Raw genomic sequence first — 7,209 nt, 5'->3', positions numbered from 1 at the left:
TTTTTTTTTTTTTTTTTTTAATTTAAAAACAACCCAGGGCGCCTGGTTGGCTCAATTGGTTAAGCATCTGCCTTCAGCTTAGGTCATGATCCCGGGGTCCTGGGATCCAGCCCCGCATTAGGCTCCCTGCTCGGCGGGGAGTCTGCTTCTTCTTCTCCTCTGCCTTTCACTCCCTCGGCTTGTGCTCTTTCGCTCTCTCTCAAATAAATAAATAAAATCTTCAAAAATAAATAAATTTAAAAACAACCCTCCGACAATGTAAACACCATTCTTAGCACCCGGGCAGTAACAAAAACAAACTGTGGGCCATCCTTCGCCAGCCCGCTCCATGTGAACATATTGTTCAGCTGCACAGACTCTGCTCTCGGCACGTAGCATGCTCTCACTGTTGCTCTCTCTCCACCTGGCACTGCATGGAGGAACTCTGTGATTCTCACTCGTCTCGTAAATTATTAGGGCTGGAGTAAGCCTAGGGGAAGCAAGACAACCGTGATGATGACCACCAGCAATCTTGGTGACCAGTTCCTAATATCTGGGACAAAAGAATCGTCTCCATGACTAAATAAGGAAATTGGACTATTTCTTAAAGATCTACATAGATATTTAAAGACTTAATTTAAAAAAAAACCAAACTCCTGCAATCAACTAGGCTTAGAATGCACACGTAGTGCCATGATTTCTGATGGGAGAACCTACTAGCTGCCATGGGCTGGACAGCTACCCAACAAAGACGGGAAGCAGGAGAGAGCTCCCAGAGTCTCTTCCCTGGAAGAAAGAATACATGTCCCTTCCTGCTAAGTGCCTCAGCTCCTAAGGGAAGGCGAGAACCTCCTCTAAGAATGGGTCCTGTTAACTTTTTAAAACTGGCTACTCTTTCTACACAGAGAACTTAAGGACCTAAAAAATATGCCTGGGTTTCTGAAAAGCCAACATGAAACTAATTCTAGACATTAAAGCAACACTTTCAGCCACCAGTTCAAAGAAAAGCAAACTTATAGTCACAGATTTAGATGCCTTTCAATGGTCTTTAATTTTCTCTTTCATTCGCCACCTCTGGGAGTGTCTCCTACTCTTCTGCGGCACACGTCTTCATGGACTGAACAGCAGCTTTTCTCCTAATGGAATGGTGGAGCTGAAAGAAAAGAGAATGGCAATGTCAGGGCAGGCCGGGATCCACAGTACCACCAAACCGGCAGCCCTCCCCAGTGAGCACAATGGCATAATAGTCACTACCCAGCTGAGCCCAGGCGAGCACAGAGACTGAATTCATTGTCTGTCCTCAACCACCAGAGAAGGAAGGAAAAAAACAGCGCTGAGGTCATTCACGAAACACTGCTGAGGCCCGGGGCCCACTGGCAACACAGTGCCCCGGGTCTTGAGCCATATATTTTCCCATATAGCCTTTCTTAAAAAATGTACTCATTCTTCAACGAATCTGCTTATCCTGGAAATGTATTTTTCAATGCATAAATATACATGAGGAATAATAGACAACAGCTTTGTCGTTTTCGATGGAAAAAATCCAACTATTTCCATCAAGTTATTAAAAAATTCCACAAATAAGTAATGTGACTTTGTTGAAAGGTAGCGACAGCGTACATACTCTTTTTACTATTCCTATAAATACAGGATCTAGGATGTGTCATTGCAACCAATGAATAAAATAAAAACACAAATTCCCCTCAAATGATAATGTACACTCTGCAACTGGATTTTCCTCTCTACCCTCCTTTTCTAGTAGAATTCTGAAAACCAAATACATGAAAACTCACCTGCTTTGATTTTTGCATAGAAACACATTGGAGGTCAGTCATAAGTTATGCTGGCTGAAGCCCCTAAAGTCAAACCTTTCTGAGAAGGTTCCCAGTGATTTGGTTCTCTGAACCAAACACATCATTTGTAACATCTAATTTAGGCCTTCAGGATATGTTCAGGGTAGAAGGGGGTCTGCTGGAAATTGCTCAAAATAAATGAAGGTACAACGAAAAATGGAAATTACATGAAATGAGTCATGTGTGGTTCTAAGGAATTTCTGTATGTTTAGTAATAACCCTATCAGAGAAGATGTCTTCCAATAATGCACATACCAGTAGGAACTTCCTCAACTAAGATAATAAAAGGAGGGTTTTCTGACAGCATTGCTTCCTGCCTGCCACCCCCAGCTGCCTGATGGCAGTTTCAACTGGCTTGATGCCCTCGTGGGCTCCCTCCTGTGGCTTAGCATGGTCTGTGCTGGGTAATGTGGACAACAAAGATGGCTCAAGACTGAATGTCCTCCCACCCTCAGGAGTCCAGGCTCTGTCTTATGGCCAGACACAGGCCTCCCGCAAGAGCACATACTACCCAGTTTAGAGAGCCCGCACCTCTCTGTCTGTAACAACCATCGTTAAAACTGATGGGCGAGGGAGCCAAAAAAGTTTTATTTCCTTTTCATTCCTTTAACTCCAAACCCCAATTTACTCTCTTCTGGATGTTGCAGTTGCAAGTAATGTCACAAAGGCAGGCCTAGCATGGGGAAGGAGAAAGACTGAAAGGATGTAATTAAGCTTTCTTCTTTTTTTAAAAAAAATACAAATAACCTTCCACCCACAGAATGGCATTGTTTAATTTGTCAGCTGGGTGATGGATTTGTGAGTGGATTTATTTGCAAGTTCACCAAATCCCCATGTGGCTAACGTCAAACTCTTGAGTGAAATATGAGGCCACTCAAAAACAAAATGACCCTCTGACTCATGAACACAGCAGACAATGGGAGAGTTGAAAACCGGGATAACAAAAACGACATAACAGTACTACAACTCAAACGAGGAAACAGGTAAGTTCACTTCACAGCAAGTGTATCCCTCACAAAATAAAACCTAGCGTGACTCTAAAGGACTAAGGGTTGTACAGGCAGGTTATACAAGTTCAGAGGCTATCAGCAAAAGCCATGACTAGTTTAAAGTGGTTAAGCCCACCAGATTTCAGGAGCTTTATTTCAAGTTTACTTCTATAAACACACACATGGTAATTCCACTTAATTGCTGTTGTGTTCTGAATTTATATGGCACTCACTACGTCCCACTCATTTAATCGATTACTTGTAGGCATGGATTCTGCAATCAATTTCTTTTAAATTTCCTATTTTCCTTCCAGCATAAAAACCATAGCTATATTTTCTTGCCTTTGGATGCTGGTGAGATTGTTGTTTCCTGAAAATAGTCCCTCCTCCTCTTTCTACCTTCCCTAAATAAACTGAGTCGCTAGTCACTCAAGTAACCGTAAAGCTCCAAATCTTTTCGGGAAGCAGACCTACAAATACATTAGTATGTTTTCAAAACTATTTTCAATTCATCCGATCTTTGATCAACCACAGTTATGCTCTTTTTTCACTTGTCCAACTGTTCTATGGCTGGATTTCCTATTGGAGAGAAGAGGTCCAAGAGTTCTACACCAGTTTGTGATCTCTCCAGCCTCCACTCTGGCCTGAATTGTTCAATTTTCCCCCATCCTTTTCATCTCACCCCACCCTTAAATGCTTGGTCCTAAAAACCAAAATAATCCTTCACCATTTGTAAAACAGTTTTAGAATGAAAATTTCTCTCTGGAGCTTTAGTTTAGATACCTTCCCAGCAGAGCAATAAACACAGAGGAGATCTGTATACCTTACTGTGAACCTGTCTTCAGTTATACCTACCCCAAGTCACTAACCAATGATCTTTAAAAATATATGGTATCTCTTGACACTGCTATCCCAAAGGGGCTGTTATAAACTGTATTTATAAGTTATATTTGTAAATGTTATCTCCACCCCACAATTCATGGAAACCCTGAGAGTAAATAAGCCCCGAAGTGTTATTAATCTTTAGACTTTCTAATAATGTTCTGACTTACGGTGCAAAACAGCTGAATACAGAACCTAGCCTATGAAACAACTTTAAAATTCATTCCTGAAAACGATAATATTGTTCAGAACCTTTTGATTTGTACTAAGGAACTCCCAGGATTTCAGAGCTAAAAAGTACTTTGTCGGTCCCTGGTTCAACTCCACTTAATTACTGAGGAAGAAAAGTGGGCAAAGACCCTCTCCACCTCCACAGGTAAAGCGCATAAAAGACCCCGGGTGCCAAATGTTCTCTAGATAACTTCCACCAAAATTTCTGACCTCCCACAGAGGTAGGAGTGTGAGGAAAAACAAAGAAAACCCCAAGTTTTGAGTAGACGGGCCAATATTCCAGACATCCCTCCAAGGATGAGGGTGCCCTGGGCTACGTTCTGTTCAGATACTGGGCTGTACAGCCAAAGTCCGAATTCACTTTCCAGACTTGGCTTAACACACTGTTATTCAGCACCTCAGAATCCCGTGGGGGAGTTTAATAAAAATACCGATGCCTGGGCCCCACTTCTAGAGATTCGAATTTAATTGGTCTAGGATGGGGGGGGGGCCCAGGCATCAGAATTCTTAAAAGTCCTCCAGTGATTCCGAAGCACGGCAGCTGAGAGTCTCTGGAACCAGTCCCCTGTCACAAATAACCAGCAATGATTTAGAAATCCCACGCGCCCCGCGGGATGAGGCTAATTACGACAACGTGACAGAAAAGCCCTCAGCTCTCCCGGCATCTGAGGAAGCCAGGCGCCGGGGCCTCCAGGCTCCTCCCTCACTCCCCAAAGGAAACCCAGCCGTCCCCGGAGTCACCTCGTGGGCTCGTAGCTCGCGGATCTCGGGCGGTGGGCGAGCAGGGGCCTATTTCCCGTGAGGAGGCAGAGGGGGCGCGGGAGGGAGGGGCTGTTGCCCGGGAGACCAGAAATGCACTTCCGGCGCGGATCACGTGACTGCGCGCCGGAAGTCCGCGCACGCCGCCGCTGACGCCACGTCCGCTCCGCGTTCTGCGCCACGTGTGGGACTGTCGCGAGATGAGGCCCCGCCTTCCGGGGCGGAGCGTAGGGGATTGGCTGGAGGAGGTTGGTGGGCTGAAGGTCTGGGCGAGGCTCCGGCGTCGCCGCGTTGTGTCGAGCACCTGTATCTCCGCTGACGCGAGTGGCGTGCCGAGAAAACGAGGGTTGTTTCTGCGCCACCCTCGTCCCTGGGCCAGTCCTTGACTGTCGACTTTTCGCCCTTCTCTCAGCTCTCTTATCTTCCTCGTCTTGTTTTTAGTTAGCTTTTCCTCTCTCTTTTAAAGTGGCAATGCTAGAGGATGTGGCCCAGGAGGACACGCCCAGGCTTTGGAAATAGCTTTTAGTTTATTAACCTCGCGAGCCTTGGGTTCTTGCCCATAAAATGTGAATAATCCCTAGTGCACAGTGCAGTGCCTGGTGCGATATAGCGGACCAAAGTTCGTACCTATTAACATTATTTGTATCACAGGCATTATCAGCCCTGTTAGCATCACAGAGGATTCGTTAATAAGCAAGCAAAATCCACCGAAGTCTAAGTGGTATATCCTTTCTGGGGTACTTTGGCAAACCGGGGCAAGAGCCCTAAAAGGGCGTACTTTTGTCTTAAAATTTTCACTTCTGGGAATTTGTTCCAAAGAAAAACACGTTAAACCGGATGTTCATTGCAGAATTATTTTTAAAAGTGAAAACGAAAACACTTAAGTGCCTAATAAGAGCAAATGGCTAAGTCAATTAGGCTCTACCCTTGGCATGAATATTCCTATATTACAGAAGAATTAAACAGTATAGAAGATTAACAAGTATGTACTGGCTGCCGACTGTGTCTGGGCTTATTCTGGTTCTGCACCGTCCATTGCACGCCCCCAGACGCATGTGGCTGTTGAGAGCTTGTGGAGTCTGGACTGAGGTGAGCTGGAAGGATAGATCACACAGTGGATTTTGAAGAATTAGTATGAGACAAAGAATGTAAAATACCTCGTTTTACTAGTGATAAAATGTTAGGGAAAGACTGTTTAGGTTAAATAAACTGAGATCAAAATTAATTTCACCTTTCTCTTTTTCCTTTCTTAATGTGACTGCTAGAACATTTGAAATGACATATGTCCCACGCATCATATATATTTTTATTGGATTCTGGTATTCTATTTACCAGTTATACGGTGGTGAACAAGACAGTTTTTGTCATAAAAGTAACACTCTGTTGAGTACAACATGGACAATGAACAGGTAAATAATGTCGTTGTACATCTTGGTTATATGAAGAACATAAAGCAAGGGTAAGGGCCGGAAAAGGTGTATGTATTGAAGGGGGTTATTTTAGATGAGATTCTTCCTCCCCTGTTCAGAAAATGGATATGGTAAGAATGAGATCTCTATGGACAGGATGGGAAGAGGATGGTAGGAGTGTGGTGTCTTCGGGGCAAAGTCAGCTATGGAATGAGGCTGATAAATCATTTGGTCCTGGTGGACTCTCTGCCTTAGGGAAGAAACCACATCAGGAGAGGAAGGAAAGAGAGAAGAGGGTTAAGATACCAGGGGGAAAGAGCTCAGGGGGCCCCTGGGAAACAGAACAAAGTAGGCCTGCAGTGGGTAAGTTTCAGGTAGAGCGGTTACGGGAGTAGTACCAGAATGTATGCTATAGTACCGTGGGTGTGTGTATATACACATAATGAATATACTGTGGTATTAGATGGCATATTATTTTGGCTGCTGTCACAGAGACTCAGGAGAGTGGCTCACAGTGTTGAAAATGTATTTCTATCTCTCTGGGCGTCAGGTGTCCAGAGTAGTAAGGTAGATATATGGGGCCAGGGACTCAAATTTCACCTATCTGGGAGCTCCACACTCCTGGGTTCGTTGCCGTGGCCCCGCATGGTCAAAGACTTGGCCGAAGATGGTGCACCCGTGTACCTTCCTTCCAGCCAGGGGAAAGGGGGAGAGGAGAAGCTGGGGCCTGCCCCTTCCCTCGAAGGCAGGGTTTTCCACCTGGGCACTATTCATATTCTGGACGGACAATTCTGTGTCCTTTTGGGGGGCTCTCTTGAGCATTGTAGGATTTTAGCAGGATCCTTGGCCTTTACCCACTAGGTGACAGTAGCATCCCCCAGTATGACAACCAAGCATGTCTCCAGAAGTTGCCAAATGTCCGCTCGAGGGCAGTCCCCTTTGGATGAGAACCCTTGCTCCAAGTGCCCTACTACCTAGGAGGTACTCACAACACTTCTGCTCAAATCCCATGAATGGCCAGAAATTCATCACTCAGCCATCCTAAGGGCAAAGGAGTCCTGGAATTGTCTGCTGGCCAGGTGCCCAGCTAAAAGTTTGCTAAAGGAG

At 45.0% G+C, this 7,209-nt stretch overlaps 1 protein-coding gene across 3 annotated transcripts in view; it reads right to left on the bottom strand.

Moving 5' to 3' along the window:
• The window catches only part of GEMIN8 (gem nuclear organelle associated protein 8), an 18,778-nt gene extending 13,763 nt beyond the window's left edge, over nt 1-5,015 (bottom strand). Inside the window, exons 1-2 of one of the 3 annotated variants that reach the window (XM_040634292.1) lie at nt 4,676-5,015; nt 1,015-1,132 (exon numbers count right to left, since the gene is read on the bottom strand). The gene's annotated coding sequence lies outside the window, so the exon portion shown is untranslated. Of the gene's footprint in view, nt 1-1,002; nt 1,133-4,675 lie in introns of all 3 variants that reach the window. The other 2 variants (XM_040634296.1, XM_040634286.1) reach the window with 2 other exon arrangements.
• Nucleotides 5,016-7,209: the final 2,194 nt, after the last annotated feature.

Source organism: Ursus maritimus (genome assembly GCF_017311325.1).
Source record: "Ursus maritimus isolate PB19 chromosome X unlocalized genomic scaffold, ASM1731132v1 scaffold_X1, whole genome shotgun sequence".
NCBI lineage: Eukaryota > Metazoa > Chordata > Mammalia > Carnivora > Ursidae > Ursus > Ursus maritimus.
This window is presented reverse-complemented; position numbering and strand designations above follow the sequence as displayed.